Source organism: Giraffa tippelskirchi, chromosome 1, assembly GCF_054371585.1.
Source record: "Giraffa tippelskirchi isolate mGirTip1 chromosome 1, T2T-mGirTip1v1.2.pri, whole genome shotgun sequence".
NCBI classification, from domain to species: Eukaryota; Metazoa; Chordata; class Mammalia; order Artiodactyla; family Giraffidae; genus Giraffa; species Giraffa tippelskirchi.
Window position 1 is genome coordinate 89,757,873 of NC_137275.1, and position 19,963 is coordinate 89,777,835.

The window sequence follows — 19,963 nt, forward strand, 5'->3', positions numbered from 1 at the left end:
GGGAGCATATTAAAACATTCGTTAAAGGCAAGCTACTTAATCATTTGGAAAACCTATTGAAAAAAGTAATGTGTGAGAAGTTTCACCTCTTTATGTCCAAGTTGCATAGGTGTGAGGTCCAACTTGTTTCCTCCTTCTTTAAGAAGCATTTAAAGCCACTTGGCTGGGAGAGAAATGTGCTTCTCTCTTGCAACTCAGGCCTCCTTGTGTGACTTGCTTCCCACCATGAAATGAACATAGCTGACTTGAAGGCAATTTTGCACTTGGTCATAGTTTTCCTCTTTTTGAACTTTTCTTGCATGCTGAGGAAGTGGAATAAGTCCTCAACTTAAAAGCAGGTCCCCTTTTCTTCGCAATAAATATATGTTAGAGGTAAAAGATATAGAATTCAACAAAAATGAAGGAAAGAATTTATCAATGTAGAGTCTGGGGACTTTTTTTCCTCCCAATTTGGCTCCTGTTTTCCACCAAGGTATAATTAGATGGATTTTTTTTTTCTTGAACCTTTATTTAGACTTGAGGATTAGAAGTAAAAGGGGCCTAATTTAGTATTTTCTTTCATTTTTCTCACCTATTTTCTTACTTCTAGCTGCTTCAGAAAGTTACAAAAACACCTAAGAATTGAATATGAAGCTTATCATTCTATCCTTAAGTTTAGGTTTAAGCTAGTTTAGAACTTGTGTTTCTTCCAGGCAGGACTAAATATTGCAGTGAAAAGTCTGTCTCTTGCTTTGTGTCTTTCTGATATAAATTTCAGATTCTAAGTCATTTCCTATAATTGAATCATTATTTGTAATTTTAACATATCTCAAGCCCATTTTTTAAAATTTTTTATTTTGTATTGGGGAGTAGCCAATTAGCAATGTTGTTGCAGTTGAATGTCTAAAGGACTCAGCCATACATATACATGTATCCATTCTCCTCTAAACTCCCCTCCCATCCAGGCTGCCACATAACAGAGAGCAGAGTTCCACGTGCTATACAGTAGGTCCTTGTTGGTTACCATGTCCATTCCAACACCCTGTTTCTTCCCTGCATCAAGTCCATTTTTAGTATATACAGAATTAAATGTTTCAAGTTATGTCTATATCTTAGATATAATTAAATTCAAACTAATTTTAAAAGAATAAGTCTATAAGATCACTATTTGTAAAATGATTAATCAAATTAAATTTCCATGCTCTCAAAATTATAAATTTAGAAATACCCTTATTATTCTGTTACATATTCCTACTTTTCATAAAGCAATCATAATCTTTCATGCACAGTGTTGACATATATTCTACAAATAAATTTTCTCAGACCACTTGTATCAGAGTTATCTGGGATGCTTTTTAAAAATGCAGACTCCTGGGCCATACTCCAGCCCTAGTAAATGAAAATCTCTGGGAATAGAATCCAAAATCATCTTTCTAAAGAAGGTCCCCAGGAAATTTTTATGTATTCTAAAGTTTGACAAACATTGGCATAGAGGATATTCCCTGTATATCCTGAGAATAAAGAAAAAGTTAGATTTTTGTTTAGCTTTTGGTCACCTAATCTGCTACACACACACATTATTTGGAAATAATAATCCATTCTATCTGATGGATGTACACACCAAACTGATGTATTAAAGAGCCACCAAAATACCATGCGTTAGATAAAACAGTTTATTTCTCATGGGTTGTCCCAGGTGGGTAGGTGGCTCCAATCCAGGTGGTCACTTAGGGATCCAGGTTACTTCTACCTTGTTGTTCTGCCTCCTCTAGAGTGTTGGCCTCATCTTCATGGTTCATGGTCAACACTGGTTCTTATCATCATGTCCACAATTCAGCCACAGTAGGGAAAGGAGATGAAGTGGAGAGCAATAAAATTTAAAATGAGGTCTACAAGTTGCATGGCTTCCCTGGTGCTGCTGCTGCTGCTGCTGCTGCTGCTAAGTTGCTTCAGTTGTGTCCAACTCTGTGCGACCCCATAGACGGCAGCCCATCAGGCTCCCCTGTCTCTGAGATTCTCCGGGCAAGAACACTGGAGTGGGTAGCCATTCCCTTCCCCAAGGGATGGTCCCAACCCAGGGATAGAACCTGTGTCTCATGTTTCCTGCATTGCAGTCGAGTTATTTACCACTTGCACTGCCTGGGAAGCCCAAACATGATCACATCCCTGATTAAATCCAGTTCATGACTTCCAGTTGCACTTGAGTTAGAGTCTTTCAGTTGGAAAGAAAATAAACCCAACATAATCTAGATTATGCCCCAAGAAAGTGGGAAGTGGAGGCAGGGGATTGATTCACATAATGAAAAAGATTCAAGGATAGATTATTTTTCGGTTCAGCCAGATGGAAGTGACTCAAATGAGTCAAATGCTCTCGTTTGTCTATTTTAGTTTTATTGTCAGGTAGTGAAGTCACTCAATCATGTCCGACTCTTTGTGACCCCATGGACTGTAGCTCGCCAAGCTCCTCCATCCATGGAATTATTCAGGCAAGAATACTGGAGTGGGTTGCCATTTCCTCCTCCAGGGGATCTTCCTGACCCAGGGATCGAACTTAGGTCTCCCGCATTGCAGGCAGACTCTTTACTGTCTGAGCCACCAGGGAATTTATGATAGGTGCTCGAAACCCCATTATATTCTACATTCACAACATACCCAACAGAAAGAAATTGACTCTTACCTAGCCCCAGAACCATTTTGTTTCTTTTGATTTAACTGGCCTAGATATCAACATATGGTTCAGATGTCCAGAAGTGATCACTGAAGTCAGAGGTTTACTATGTTTTGATTGGCCATGTCTGAAGCTCAAAGTGAAATCAGATTCACCTATTCACATGTAATGAAAGTTAAGAGTAGTTCCTTTGGGAAAATCAGGGAGCAGACCTAGAAGAAATGGATTCCAGATAGGTCAAAACACAGACATTTATTATAGTCCACCTCCTAGCTGCACACCATCCACACATCTTTTTCTTATACCTAAAAATTCAAAAATTCCCCAAGCTTACATTAAGCAATAACACCATGTGGAATCAAAACCACATGTACCAGCACCACGCACTTGTTACCCAGTTACTGCTGCTAGGCTGAGTCTAGACTCTTATTAATGTGCATTTCTCCTGGCTCAGAAACGTATTGCACAATGATATTTAATCATCTCCAACAAACATATATGTGAGGAGGAAACAAAATAGCTACCATAAGAATTTCTACTTGAAAAAGAGGAAATGGGAGGAGGAGTGGCTTACAATGTACTATTTGCAGGGCAGGAGTAGAGGAATCTCTTGTGAATCTCTCTGGAGTGAATTTCTTGAGAATCTCTTTTGTCTACTCCAGGATCTGTCTTCTAAGAGGATTTTGCTAGTCATTTGTCCTCTATGGCCATCACTGAGAAAGGCACAGGGGAGTGTTGACTTCCTGGTCTTCACAGCCTTCTCCTGGTGCTATTTCTGTTAGTGTGGGTTTAGGATCCTGGCTGAGTACTGCCTTGGGAGTTGAGCAATCACAGCCTTGAGTTTATGGGTGTTGAAGTTTCTCTGGAAACCCAAGTTCCTTAAAAGTTTAGTAAACTCAACCAAATGTTGAGTTGAGTAAACTCAACCACGTTTCCTATAAATTCAGGGAGTTAGCAACAAAAGCCAGTGTTGATACTTCAGTCTAATCCTCGACTCCAGATCCTAAAGGGATAGTTTCTATCTTCTGACAATTAAACTTGGTGCTCTGTCAACAGATATGGGTGCAGCTCCTGGTTTCAATCTTATCTTCTAATTTCATTCTACCCTCCCCACTTTTGCCAGCACTAAATTTAGACTGGAACAGAGGATTTTACTTTCCAAACTCCAGTTATAAAATTTCTGACTCCTGGTTGGTTGGGATTTCACGATAAGGGCTAAGGGGCTGCTGTTAGTGTTTTCACTGCTTTCAGACAAACCAATGTTAACTGCAGCTTGTCCCTTTCTTAAAGGACCTCACTAAACTTCACAAGAAGGAACCAGTACTTTACTGATTTTTTTTTAAAAAACACATCCTCAAATCTCCAGTCTCAGAAGACCCATGCTCTGAGTCCCAAGATACCACAGATAGATAATCAATTGTTGTGTTTTGTTTCTCAGCTAAAGCAGTGTAAGCAGATAGGGTAGGGGATCCCTGGTAAAAGAGAACCAGGTATGATTTTCTTGACAGAAGAGAGGCCATTTTGGCCTAAGCCATTTTTTTTTTTTTTTAAATCTAAACCTGCCCACAATGCTTGCCCTTGGACAGGCCTCAGTAATATTGATCTTAAGAGAACAGAAGGACAAACTTATCAGACAAACAAGTAACAATAACAAAGATAACAAAACAGTTGTAAAGAATCCCAGCTCTATTTCAGTGGTAAAGACAAGCCCAGAGCACTGTCTTGAGCTGTTTTGCAGAATTTAAATCCCCCCACTCTGGTGCTCAACTACCAGATCAATTGGAATCTAAGGAGTGATGATGTTGACCTTTTCTGACCCTCATGACTTCAATTAACTAAAGCTTGGAGTCTGTCAATCTTTGTCCCAATTCTATGCTGAACTCTTCTCTGTGCATGAATTTGACATGTACTCTTAGCTTAAAACTTCCCCAATTTTGCTGTTCTGAAATCTTGTAACTCTGACTGGGATTTGAATCCACACAGCCCAGACTCAAACCCAGCCAAAACCCACAAACTTTTAACTGAAATCACACACCTAGTTTCAGGATTTAATGAAGCTCAGTGACAGATCTTAGAGTGAAACACACTTCACAGACAGAATGTAGGCCATCTCAAAAGGCTAGGTGGCCTCAAAATATGGCATAGTTAGTTTTTATGGGCTGGGTAATTTCACAGGCTAATGAGTGGGAGGATTATTCAAGCTGTTTGGGGAAAGGGGCAGAGATTTCCAGGAATTGGGCCCCACCCACTTTTTTGGTCTTTGATGGTCATTCTTAGAACTATCCTGGCCTTGTAGGTGTGTCATTTAGCTTGTTGATGTGTTATGTAGAGCATATACTGAGGCTTAAGGTCTAATGGAGGTTGTTGACTCTGTCCACCATTTTGAATCCATTTGGTTCAAATCAGTCTTTGTAATGTTCATAGTCCTCGGGCTATGTTATGCTTTCAGTTATGCTCTGCCCTCTTTACTCATGTGCCAGTTTGAGGAGTCTGGCTGCTGCTGCTGCTAAGTCGCTTCAGTCGTGTCCGACCCTGTGCGATCCCATAGACGGCAGCCCACCAGGCTCCACCATCCCTGGGATTCTCCAGGCAAGAATACTGGAGTGGGTTGCCATTTCCTTCTCCAGTGCATGAAAGTGAAAAGGGAAAGTGAAGTCGCTCAGTCGTGTCCGACTCCTAGCGACCCCATAGACTGCAGCCTACCAGGCTCTTCTGTCCATGGGATTTTCCAGGCAAGAGTACTGGAGTGGGGTGCCATTGCCTTCTCTGGAGGAGTCTGGCAGCAAGTAATAAATCCTTCCTTCTCCTAATCTTTGGCTTGGTTGTGTCTTTTGGATCAATATCCTCCAAGAGGCTGAAATGGATCAGGATTCTGTGCAGCCCTCCCAGGGAAAAGTCCTTTTCATATCCCTCTTTCTTATTTGTAGGCAATAGAGCTCATTCAGCCTCCTTGACTCTCCCTGAATTCCAAAGGGCAAGTTCAAACTGTTGTTGTTGTTCAGTCACTCAATTGTGTCTGACTCTTTGTGACACCATGGACTGCAGCACGCCAGGCTTCCCTGTCCTTCACCATCTCCCAGAGTTTGCTCAAACTCATGTCTATCAAGTTGGTGATGCCATCCAACTATCTCATCCTCTATTATCCCTTCTCTTCCTGCCTTCAATCTTTCCCAGCATTAGCTTCAGCATCAGTCATTCCAATGAATATTTAGGATTGATTTCCTTCAGGATTGACTGGTTTGATCTCCTTGCAGTCCAAGGGATGCTCAAGAATCTTCTCCAACACCACAGTTTGAAAGCATCAATTCTTCAGCACTCAGCCTTCTTTATGGTCTGACTCTCACATCTGTACATAACTACTGGAAAAACCATAGCTTTGACTATATGGACCTTTGCCAGCAAAGTAATGTCTCTGCTTTTTAACATACTGTCTCAGTTTGTCATAGCTTTTCTTCCAAGGAGCAAGCGTCTTTTAATTTCATGGCTGCAGTCAAAATCCACAGTGATTTTGGAGTCCAAAACAATAAAGTCTATCACTGTTTTCAGTGTTTCCCCTTCTATTTGCCATGAAGTGATAAGGTCAGATGCCATGATCTTTGTTTTTTGAATGTTGACCTTTAAGCCAGCTTTTTCACTCTCCTCTTTCACCATCAAGAGGCTCTTTAATTCCATCTGCCATAAGGGTGGTGTCATCTGCATATCTGAGGTTACTGATATTTCTCCCAGTAATCTTGATTCCAGCTTGTGCTTCATCCAGCCCAGCATTTCACATGCTGCACTCTGCATATAAGTTAAATAAGCAGAGTGACAATATACAGTCTTGATGTACCCCTTTCCCAATGTTCAAACTGTTACTAATCACAGAAGGGAGGGAATGCAGAAACAAGAGAGGAGTAGTCAAGGAAACAATAGTGTCACCTTGGGGTAGGGTCCTTGTTCCTCCTCAAGGAGTATACATAGTATCTTTGAGGTCTTCTGATGGAACAAAGCAACTGAAGATAATTCCAGCTGAGCTATTTAAAATCCTAAGAGATGATGCTGTTAAAGTGCTACACTCAATATGTCAGCAAATTTGGAAAACTCAGCGGTGGCCACAGAAGTGCTACACTCAATATGTCAGCAAATTTGGAAAACTCAGAAAGGCAGTGCCAAAGAATGTTCAAGCTACCATACAGTTGTGCTTATTTCACATGCTAGCAAGGTTATACTCAAAAGCCTTCAAGCTGAAACCATTTACCTTAGATTGGAACTTGAACCCACGTGGCCAGGACTCAAATACAGCCAAAACCTACTGTACCTAATTTCAGGACCTAATGAAGCTCAGATTCTTGATGTCTCATCTCAGAAAGAATTCAGTGAGAGACAAAGTGATAGGTAAGAAGTGGATTAATTTAGAGAGAAAGACAGTCAGAATGTGGGCCATCACAGAGGGTGAGTGATGGCCCTGAAACGTGGCATGGTTAGCCTTTATGAGTGGGAGGATTATTCCAACTATTTTGGGGATAGGGTGGAGATTTCCAGGAATTGGGCTATTGCCCACTTTTTTTTTTTTTTGACAGTGGCTTGGAACTGTCATGGCGCCTCTGGCTGTGTCATTTAGCTTGCTGATTGAGGATCATGGTCTCGTCTGAAGTTGACTTGTCTGTCATCCTGGACCCATTTGATTCTAATTTGTTTATGTTGTGTCCTCAGGCTATGTCATTCTTTCAGAAGTTGTGCCCTGCTATTTCAAAGTTAGGCTTCAGCAGTATGTGAACCAAGAACTTTCAGATGTACAAGTTGGGTTTAGAAAAGACAAAAGAACCAGAGATCAAATTGCCAACATCTGTTGGATCAAAGAGAAAGCAAGGAAATTCCAGAAAAACATTTACTTCTGTGTTATTGATTGTGCTAAATCCTTTGACTGTGTGAATCACAATAAACTGAAAAATTCTTCAAGAGATGGGAATACCAGACCACCTTACCTGCCTCCTGAGAAACCTGTATGTAGGTCAAGGAGCAACAGTTAGAACCAAACAGGAAACAACTGACTGGTTCAAAATTGGGAAAGGAATACAAGGCTGTATATTGTCATCCTGCTTATTTAATTTCTATGCAGAGTACATTGTGTGAAATGTCAGGCTAGATGAATCACAAGCTGGAATCCAGATTGCCAGGAGAAATATCAACAACCTCAGATACAGAGATGAGACCACAATATCAACAACCTCAGATACAGAGATGAGACCACAAATATCAACAACCTCAGATATAGAGATGATACCATTTTAATGGCAGAAAGTGAAGAGGAACTAAAGACCCTCTTAATGAAGGTGAAAGAAGAGAGTTAAAACGCTGGCTTGAAATTCAGCATTCAAAAAACTAAGATCATGGCATTCGATCCCAACATTCATAGAAGCAAACAGAAGGGGGAAAAGTGGAAGCAGTGACAGATTTTCTTTTCTTGGCACCTGTGCGGTGTCACATAGTTTGTTGTGTGTTACGGTGAGTGTATACTGATCCTCAAGGTCTAGTGGGAGTCCACTAGTCTACCATCTTGGGCCTGTTTTGTTCTAATCAGTCTATGTTGTGTCCTTGGGCTATGTCATTCTTTTAAATGTTGTACCCTGCCCCCTTCCTTCCTGTTTCAAAAAGAAGGCTTTATTATCTCTTGCAGTAAGTAAACAGAACACTGGGGATCTTTCCTAAAGCAGTGTCTCCCTGAACAGCAAAACTGGGGGAATTTTAAGCTAAGGGTACATGGCTATTTATGCAGGCACTTGGGCAGTTGACACGGACCATTGACAGAGTCCAAGCTTTAGTTGATTGAATTCATGAGGGTCAGAAAATGTCAACATCATCCTTCTTTAGGTTCAGGATGATCTGGCAGTTGAATGTTTCAGGCTCATCTTTACCACTGAAATAGAACCGGGAGTCTTTACAACCGATATATTATTTTGCTATGGTTACTTCTCTTGCCTGAGAAGTTGAGAATTATTACTGAGACCTGTTCAGGGGCAGGCTTCCCAGGTGGTGATAGTGGTAAAAAACCTGCCTGCCAATGTAGGGAACCCAGGTTCATTTCCTGGGTTGGGAAGATCCCCTGGAGAAGGGCTGGGCAACCCACTTCAGTATTCTTGCTTGGAGAATTCCGTGGACAGAGGAGCCTGGCAGGCTACAGTTCATAGTGTTGCAAAGGGTCAGACACAACTGAAGTAACTTAGCACTCCACATTCAAGGGCAAGCATTGTGCCCAGGCTTAGATCACAAAATGGCATAGGTCAAAGATAGCCTCTCTTCTGTTAAGAAAGTCATGCCTGGTTCTTTTCCTCCCCTATCTACTTACAGTTTCCCAAGGATAATGTCAGAGTATCAGTATATCACAGTATCAGTATATGAGAAAAGGGAAGATGGATCCTGAGCAGGTTAAATCGATAGGTAATGACAGTAACAGACTCAATATAACCTACAAGGACCTGTATACCCTGATCCCTGCCTATCTTTCCAGTCTCATCTGATTGTATTCTATTAACTTTGGGGGCTGCAGCTGCACTTGCCTTATGCCACATCCATCTCTGCTTTTGGCCTTAGAAGTGGAAGTGCTAGTTGCTCAGTCATGTCTGACTCTTTGCAACTCCATGGACTGTAGCCCACAAGGCTCCTCTGACCATGGAATTCTCCAGGCAAGAATACTAGAGTGAGTTGCCATTCCCTTCTCCAGGGAATCTTCCCAACCAGGAACTGAACCTGGGTCTCTTGAATTGAAGGCAGATTTTTTACCATCTGATCCATGAGGGAAGCTCTGCTTTTGGCCTTCCCTCTGTGCAATTCCTTCTGCCTGAAACAAGACTCCTCTTCTCATGCTCGATTTAATTGGTTCATTTTTAGTTATTTTTCAAGTCAGCACAATTATCACTTCCTCAAGGAAAGCTTAAATGGGCTTCTAAACTGAGCAGTGTCCTTTTATCTCCCCCCACAGCCACTAAACTTCTCCTTTGTAGCACCTGTCATAATTACAATTAAGTATTTAGTTGTGCAATTACTGTAGCTCTAGGAGGACACAATACTTCTGTAAATTTTAGATTATTCATGGAATGAATAAATAAAGTGCATGAACAAATAGGTCAGCTGAAGGAATATGTGATGGCAAAGATAGTTCTTTTTTCTCTCATTAATCTCTATATGTCTGGATCTAGTTTTTCTCCAACTCTCTCTTCCTTGTACACCAATACTACTTTTTCCCTAGGTTGATTGTTCACTACTATCTAAAAGAGAAGATATTTTAGTTGCATAATAACATGTGACTACAAGGGAAATTGAGGGCAAAAAGAAAATTTTTCAATTAGGTAATTATGCAAGATACATCATGTTACTTAATGCAAAGTGCTCACATGCTGAAATAGACAAACTTGGGTTCTACTACTAGTTGAGCCATTAACCAGCTCTTTGATTGTAGATGTTTATTCTCTCTGAGCCTTTACTTATCTGTAAACTGAAAATAGTAATCTACCATGCAGGATTCTCATAGGAATATAAAAATAACATGTACTTTGTGCTTAGTACTTAGTAAGCAGTCAATATTTGGTATATATTCTTATGATATTTCATGGATCACAGAGCTGTCAATATAGTAGGAAGCATGGATTAGAAACCATGGCCATCACTACACATCACCCAGATGGAGATTATTTTGCCACCATATGATCCCTTTACTATTTATTTATTACCTGTGTGTGTATGTGAGTACTCAGTCATGTCCAACTCTGCAACCACATGGGCTGTAGCCCACCAGGCTCTTCTGTCCATGGAGTGTTTTATAATACACACTTGTGTTTCAAAGGAAGCTCTGATTTCTCAAAATTCTTATTATAGACACCACCTCAGCCTTGTCCAAACACCAGCCTTTAATCCATAATACATTCCACAGACCCCATTCCTCTTTCTCTCCAAAGCAATGATGAAACTTTATGAAGAAAATCTACAGAGCCCTCTAATGAGGAAGTAGAGGAAAGGCAAAGTGAAATTAACTCTTTTAGCCCATCAGCAACTATGGACTATACACAACCTGAACCACAAAAAATGGAAAGACATCTTTAAACCAATCCCCACCCCCCGCACCCCCTTTACAAGGCCTATCCTCTTCCTCCATTTATCAGCAGAATACTCTCTTAACAGACCCTACCTTTCAGGGACCTTGCTCAGTAAGTCTTTTTCACTTTCTGTATCTTTAACTACCCACCTCAATCTGCTCTCTCCCATCCGTAAACATGCTTGAGTCTCTTCCATCTTAAAACATTCTTTCCTCAACCCCACATCTCCCCTGGAGCTCCTTTGCTATCTGCTTCCTCCTCTCTGCAACCAACCTTCTTTAAACATTGCCTCTCCCTATCTTCACATCCTCGCTTCCTGTTTATCCTTCAACCTCAGGCAATCTGGCTTCTGTCACAGGACTCCTCTCCTGAAACTCACTTTGCCAAGGATTGCAATGAATGCCCCACTGTTATATCCAAGGGACTTCTCATTACTTGTCTCAGGTGACAGCTGCTAACCAGGTCAGACCTCCTTCATGAGGCTTGTCCTTAACTTGGCTCCCACGACAGCACACACCTCTGGCTTCCTTCTTTGGGGTTCCTCTTCTTTCTCTCAAACCTCATTGGGGGGGTCCCCTCTGGTTATGTGCTAGAGCTCCACTTTTCTTCTCACTCAGAGCGTAAGGGTATCTTCCTCAACTGCCACCTTTATGCAGATGGTTCGCAAATTTCTAACTCCAGTCTGAATCTAGGTTTGAGGCTCAGTTGCCCAATTGCTTACTGCACCTCTCCACATGGATGTCCCTCGGGTGACTCAAACTTGATTTTTTTGATCACTGGTTTCTTTTTTCTCCCTCAGCTCTCAACACCCACCCTCCCCTCTTCCAGGTCCTCTTCTCTTATTTCTGTCTCTAGTGAATTTCACCACCAACTACCCTTGGCCAGCTCAGAAACCTGGGTAACATTCTGGAGCCCTGCCTCTGCTTCATCTTGCTTCCAAGCAGTTTACTTGGCTCTATTTCTTCTGCCTCTGTGATACCCATGGAGCTGTCCATTTCTCTCCTTCTTATTGCCTAATCTCTAATTCAAGACCACTCTAATTTTCCTAAGTCACTCCCCCAGTCTCCCCATGGGTGTCCTAGCCCCTGCTATTGTGTTCTCTCAAGTCACTCTCCCCAGTGCTACTAGAGATGTATTTCCAACATCCACAGCTGATCATTTTCCTCCCTCTTAAAACTAACCATTGATTTCCTACTGCACTTAAGGCCACAACCCAAACCCCTTATCATGATTGTCGCTAACTCAAGAACTGGTCCCTGCACACTGCCACAGCCTAAGCAGTCACCCTCTTCCTCTTCACTTCCTATACAAGTCATTTGGGATGTGCTTTTTCTCTCAAATGCATCATGCTCTCTCCTGTCCCTGTTCTTCATATATTCTTTGATCTCCACCAACCACTCTTCTCTGACTTTCTACTTGGCTTGAATAATTCCTATTCATCTTTAAGCTCTCATATCTCAGTATCATGATACTTTCATGGAAAGTTTGCTCTGAGCTTGCAAGTATGAGGTAAGCACCCTTCTGACTGTACCCTAGCACACAACATAGAGTGTTTTATCATTGCCTATTTACATGTCAAAAGCAAAGATCATGGCATCTGGTTCCATCACTTCATGGCAAACAGATAGGGAAACAATGGAAACAGTGACAGATTTTATTTTCTTGGGCTCCAAAATCACTGCAGATGGTGACTGCGGCCATGAAATTAAAAGACACTTGCTCCTTGGAAGAACAGCTATAACAAACCTAGACAGTGTATTAAAATGCAGAGACATTACTTTGCCAACAAAGGTCCACATAGACAAAGCTATTGTTTTTCCGGTAGTCATGTACGGATGTGAGAGCTGGACAATTAAAAAGACTGAGCACTGAAGAATTGAAGTCTTTGAACTGTGGTGCTGGAGAAGATTCTTAAGAGTCCCTTGGACAGCAAAGAGATCAAACCAATCAATCCTAAAAGAAATCAACCCTGAATATTCATATGAAGGACTGATACTGAAGCTGAAATTTCAATACTCTGGTCACCTGATGCAAAGAGCTGACTCATTGGAAAAGACCCTGATGCTGGGAAAGATTGAAGGCAGCAGAAGAAGGGGACAACAGAGGATCAGATGGTTGGATGGCATCACCAACTCAACAGACATGAGTTTGAGCAAACTCTGGGAGATGGTGAAGCACAGGGAAAACTAGCATGCAACAGCCCATGGGATCACAAACAGTCAGACATGACTGATCAACTGAACAACAATTTACATGTCTGTTTTCCCACTTGACAATAAGCTCTTGGTGACACATCTTGTTCACTGTTATATAACTGAATGAGAGAATAAATATACTGAAGTGAGAATAATGCAGTGAACCATCACCACGTAAGTTCAATTTTAATTACAGAATTAGGCTGAGAAAGCAGAGCCTGGGAAATGTCACCACAAGTGTGAAACAAGGATGACCAGATATGTCATTATTATTACATCTTTAATGGATGTTTTAGCAATGGTATTTCTATTCCTTTCTGATCCTTCTGTGATCCGAGGGTTTCCTGGGCAGACCTTCATAATGGTGCCATTTGACTCTGGTTATGGTCATGTGCTGATTAAGCTGTCTCTCAAGAATGTGAAATTGAAACACAAATGACACATCAGTATCTCAAGCAACACCATAACCTATGACAATTTAGAAACTTCAGATTAACCATTTGGCAACGGAAAATGAGACTAGTAAGACTTCACTTCTAAAGCTTTAAAAAAAAACATTTCTGAGAAAGCATCTTGCCTAGGTTAGTTTTCAATCACTTCAAATCATTTGGTAAGCTACTCCCAAACCTTTGCATTCACAGCACAACCCTTTCATGAGCAAAGCAGTTCAAAAGGTGGGGACTACAATTTAGTGCTAAGGTCAGTAAAGCTATGCTTTTGAATTGTATGCATTATCCCCAGATCTGTACCCTCTATGTCAGGCAGGAAGTCTAAAAAGACCAAAAGTAGAAATGTATGCCATCAAGTAAAATAATTATTGTCACCAAGAATTAACAATTCTACAGTAAATTTATTAAACATCAGTGCTTTTCTTTCCCCCTAAAGATATACGGCATGTAATGAAGTGCTCTTCCTTGGTAAGCGGCCGTCTTGGAGAGCACTCTCATTTGCTAGAGTTGTATGAAACTTGCCTTTTCATGAAATAGTTTAAAGCAAAATGTTTTACTCATTCCAAATTGTGTGTATGAAGTTTCATTTTGAGTTTTAGTTTCATTAGAAAATCTGTGAGTTTGTAACCGACTTAAACTAAATCTACTAAACCCCACCCTCTACAGCCCTATTTAATAAAAGGGGAATTATTTTGATTAATTTCAGGTATTTTTTTTTTAATTTGCTTTTTATGTAAATGTGAGTCTATGTCTTCTTATCTAATGATTTTGCTCCATTAAACACACACCCACCCACACACCTATAACCAAAATCTTTCTCTATGTTCTGAGAGGAAAGACAGCAAGGAAGAACTCCAGTGTTTTTATTTTTCATACCTTTGAGTAAATTGTTATTCTTCCACTTAAGAAATGTTTTTAGGTAATAAATTAACTTTCTCCTCACATTTAAGTGAATAGAATGCCTACCACACTGGTTGGGCTACCTTAAAATATAAACAAAATAAATAAACAGATGAAAACACTGAATACAGTAAATGTTTCCATCACTGTAGCCTTCTGCTCTGCCTGTGTGACCATCGGTAAAGAATACAAATGTAGTATCAGCCTAGGATACAATGTCACAAGTTGGCCAGAATATTTTTTTCTGCTCCCAAGAAGGAATTAAAGTTGGTTTATATGTTTCCGTTTGGTTGTGGAAAAGTATTGAAGAACACTTAAGTCTGAGGAAGTATCACCTGCTGTGTGACCCTGGGCAACTTACTTAATCTTTCTGACATGTCCCCTCATACCTTGAACATATGTTCCCTAGTGTTAAAAAATAATAAAAAATGGGATTCATAAATGTCTCATCTATTTTAAAGATTATTGTAAATACTAAATGAGATAATACATATTAAATGTTTGGGGTAGGTTTAAACTACAGACCTACACCATGTTATTTACTCATATCAGACTGAGTTTAACACTTTCAGTAACTGTTTTTATTAGTTTCTCTTTTTAAATTTTTTGAATATCTATTTTGTGAGTTGGTAACTGTGGGCCTTTACCTTTAACAGTGGGCCTTACCCACCAAAATTATGATTTTATCCTTTTTTTTAAATTTGAAATTTAGAGAGACTCTTTTGATTCCTGACAGTAGTTATTAATGTTCTAAGATTTAAGGAGAATCAGGAATGTCTCTTTTATTAAACTACATCTGTATTATCACAAGGATTACACCCACCTGACATCTTCCAGCCCCATGCTAAGCATACTGTTCTCCAATAGTTCTCTCTTCCTTCTCTCTCTCTACTCAGTCTAACTAGGGTCAGTGATCATAAGATTTCAAAGAAATAAATGTTAGGGACCACCAAACAAATGCTTCTTTAGCATTTTTTTAAATCTTTTTTTTAAAGATTTATTTATTCTAATTTAAGGATAATTACAATATTGGGATGGTTTTGCCATACATCAATATGAATTGGCCATAGGTATACATGTGTCCCCTCCATTCTGAATTCCCCTCCCACCTCCCTTCCCACCAATCCCTCTAGGATGTCACAGAGCACTAGTTTTGGGTGCCTTGCTTCATGCCTTGAACTCAAACTGGTTATCTATTTTACATATGGTAATGTTTATGTTTCAATGCCATTCTCCCAAGTCATCTGACCCTCTCCTTCTCCCATTGAGTCCAAAATAGCATCTGTTTTTGATGTTCTGATTTAATGTGTGTGTGTATTTCTTTTCACCTTCTACTCTAACTGCTCTTTCAAGAACATCTATTTTGTGGTCAGTGCTTAAATATAATTTATTCTCTTGGGGATTAAAGTCATTGTGAAATGCAGAACAATTGCTTGGCAATCAACCCATGTTCAACTTAGGGGCATGCCTAATTACTGACAGATCAAGGAGATTTTCTGCCAAATAGTAATAGTATTCTATTCTAAGATATAAAATAAGAAAACAAGTTAAACCGAGGTTGGTGGTTTAGATCTTTGCAGGAAACTACTCGGCCTTCCCACAGGCTCTGAGTTGGCATGAGACAGATCTCATTACACTTTCTCACATCTCTCTTGAAAGTATGAAAACACACTTAAAATATTTGAAGAAAATTGGATGTTAAGTAGTGATGCTCTTAATTTTTCTTTCTTTTCCATACAGAGTATCATAAGAAAGGAAAAAATCTAACTCATGGGGGCCTAAAATTAGTTTAATCTTTAAAGCTCTTCCTTTCAGGAAGAGCTGCACGAATAGTTAGCATGGTGCTTTGTAATATATTCATAAATTACTGCCTATTATTTTGGAAAAAGAAAGAAATCAGAATCAATTTGTCTAATTGCCTGGATTAAAGATTGGTTTACATTTTTAAAGAAAACTGCAATAAAACTAAACCAATAGATTTTTATTAGAACAAAAATCCCAAATAGTCTTCACCAGTTGAACTCAGGCAACCTTCAACACTTCTTCCTCCCCTCTGCACCAAGCTACCAGTCCTATCGTTTGCATTTTCCCCTGCTTCCTCCTTTTCGTGGCTGATAGTTGGGATCATTCTTTGGCAGCTAATTACTTATCTTTTTCTCAAAGGAGAGTCTTTATTTTTAACCTGTTATAAGAGAACTTAGAAGGATTTTCTGCTGCTGCTGCTACTAAGTCGCTTCAATCGTGTCCGACTCTGTGCGACGCCATAGACGGCAGTCCACCAGGCTCCTCTGTCCCTGGGATTCTCCAGGCAAGAACACTGGAATGGGTTGCCATTTCCTTCTCCAATGCATGCATGCATGCTAAGTTGCTTCAGTCGTGTCCGGCTCTGTGCCACCCCATGGACAGCAGCCCACCAGGCTCCTCCACCCACGGGATTCTCTAGGCAAGAATACTGGAGTGGATTGCCATTTCCCTCTCCTCTTAGACGGATTTAACCAACCTGAAATACAGAAAGGGAGTCACAGGCAGATTTGCTGGATTTTTGCAAAGGTATGAGGGCTTCACCAGAATGCAGAAAGATACACATTGTTTGCTATTTGTCATGGAATGCTCCATGAATAACAACAGTGTGTGCCTATTAACTATTAATGTTGTGTGCTAGCATTAATCGTTTTCATCATATTTTTACACACTCTATACCAGTGATTTTTAAGCAAAGCTGTACATCTGATTTCTGTGAATCTTTTGAAAAATATTGTTACTCCAGCCCCATCCCAGATGTTAATCAGAATCCTTCGCGATGCTGCTGGGGGAGTATAAAAGTGGAACCTAGTTATGTGTATTTTTCAAATGCTCCAGAGGTGATCCTCATTCATTTTCCCAGTGGAAAGATTTGGTGCCATCCCATTCTGAGTATTTTATCCTCAAACATCCATATATATATATATCCTATGACAATTTCAGTAGGTGGCACTCTTTCCACCCGTCAGCTTCCCTCTTTGGTGGGGATGAATCCTAAGTTATCCCTGGAAATCAGAAGCAGATCAAGGGTGCAATTACCTTTTACCACATCAATATTGAAAATAGCAGATAGCAGAACTTATGCTTGTAAACAATTTGTTAGTAAGACAAACTTGGAGTAGGACATACACTAAAGGGGTGGAGGGAGTAGACAAGGGTGTGTGGCTATATTTATTTATTACATAAATCACTGATCTAAAGAGCTCAAACATGCCAATTTCTAATATACAGTTGGGAAACTTAAGAAACAGGGTAGAGAGAAAATGATGCTAACAAAGAAACAAAACCAAGTAGAGGTTAAAGAAGAGTTTTTGTTTCTGCTTTTGTTTTATAAGGAAGATTGGGGAACACTAATGTTATTGCAAAAAAACAAAACTCCCAAACAACAACAAAACAATCCCCCATACACACACACACACACACACACACAACTGTGTGAAAAGTTTATCATGGCATAAAACATAGATGTCCGTATCTGTAAGCTGGGGAGGGAGCACAGTGTAGCTTGCAAGGACATGAGCTTTAGAAACAGACAAATCTAGATTCAGATTTGGACCTTGGTTCAAGGTCTTTAATCCCAACCAAGTTACTTGACTTTTAATTCTCAATAAACTATTACCTACCTTATTTGGTTATTCTAAGCATTAAATTAAAAGATCAGTTCAGTTCAGCCGCTCAGTCATGTCTGACTGTGCAACCCCATAGACTGCAGCACACCAGGCTTCCCTGTCCATCACCAACTCCCAGAGCTTGCTCAGATTCATGTCCATTGAGTCAGTGATGCCATCCAACCATCTCATCCTCTGTTGTCCCCTTCTCCTCCTGCCTTCAATCTTTCCCAGCATCAAGCTCCAATACTTTGGCCACGTGATGTGAAAAGATAATAAGTCTAAAAGAATTATCATAATACAGAGCCAGTATTTAACAAAGAAATATAATGCTAGGTATCAGAGAAGGCAATGGCACCCCACTCCAGTACTCTTGCCTGGAAACTCCCATGGACGGAGGAGCCTGGTAGGCTGTAGTCCATGGGGTCGCGAAGAGTCAGACACGACTGAGCGACTTCACTTTCACTTTTCCCTTTTCTGCATTGGAGAAGGAAATGGCAACCCACTCCAGTGTTCTTGCCTGGAGAATCCCAGGGACGGGGGAGCCTGGTGGGCTGCCGTCTATGGGGTCGCACAGAGTCGGGCACGACTGAAGCGACTTAGCAGCAGCAGCAGCAGCATATGTAAGTGCAGATGTTGAGTTTTTTGTTTTTTTAAGTAACAGAATATTGGAAAATTACTGTGAGTTTTGAAGGGAAGATTCTTATACTAGTTAGTAGTAGTAATGGTACAAAAATATTGGAGGAAAGTGAGCAGGAAAAGATATGAGGACAGTTTGGGTATAATGAAAAAGGTCTAATCTTGGATTCACAAAACTTGGTTTGAGAGGTGACCCTCTAGATACAAGCAAAGTCACTTAACCTCACTTTTCGTTTTTATAAGATGGGAATTAAATGCCATTTTGAATGTGGCATATGATTTTAAAATATTAAACTTTATTAGGGTACACCTAACCATAAAAAGACTAGTGTACAAAAACATTTTTTAAATTAACTATTCATTTATTTTATTTTTGGCTGTGCTGGGTCTTCGTTGCTGTGTGGGCTTTCTCTAGTCCTGAGTGGGAGCTCCTGTCTAGTGCAATGTGCAGGCTTCTCATGGCGGTGGCTTCTCTTGTTGCAGCGTACAAGCGCAGGCTCTAGCCGTGTGGGCTTCGGTAGTTGCATCTCATGGGCTCTGGAGCACCAGCTCAGCAGTTGTGGTGAGTGGACTGTTGCCCTGTGTCATATGGAATCTTTGGACTACTGGCAGTCAGATTTCTAGTTGCTGAGAACAGGGGGCTACTCTTCGTTGTGGTGCACGGGCTTCTCACTGCGGTGGCTTCTCTTGTTGCGGGGCACAGACTCTGGAGCGTGCAGTTGCAGCACGCATGCTCAGTCTTGTGTGGAATCTTCTTGTACCAGTGATGGGATCGTTTCCTGTATTGGTGGGTGCATTCTCCTCCACTGTACCACCAGGTAAGTCCCCTCGAATGCTTTTAAAACTATAAAATCTTATATCAATGTAGACTGGTGCTGAAGTAATTACTAATAAACTTCATTACCGAAGTTTATCACTGAAGCTGAAAAATTATTCTCCTAAAGAAACTGGGACATTAAATGTGTTACCAAATTTGGATGAGAAGAAGAAGAGTAGTTACTGGATTGTGGATTCAGAATTCATGAGAAGGAAAGACATGGATGTCAGGAACACATTGGCAATACTTCTAGAGGCATTTCCATGAGATCTCTAGTGATCCTAACATTCTTTTTATAACATCTTTGGCAGTATTTTAATCAGATTAGATTTCTGAGTTTCATCTGACATCTCATTTTAACCCCCATTAAGTCAGTACACACATTTGGTTTGAGTGTCATTTGTATCTATTTCTTTAAAAATTTCCCAATTATAGAAAGAGAAATTAACCATATGAAACAAGGTTAGGAAAAAAAAATAAGTAAAAATCACATTAACAAAAGAGAATCATAATATTATGATCCTTGGCTTTAGACAATGATTATTTATATTAGTAACAATGTATATCAATAATTTAAAGTGTTCTGTCTAAATGTTTCATCCTTGGAGTTTTTTTTTT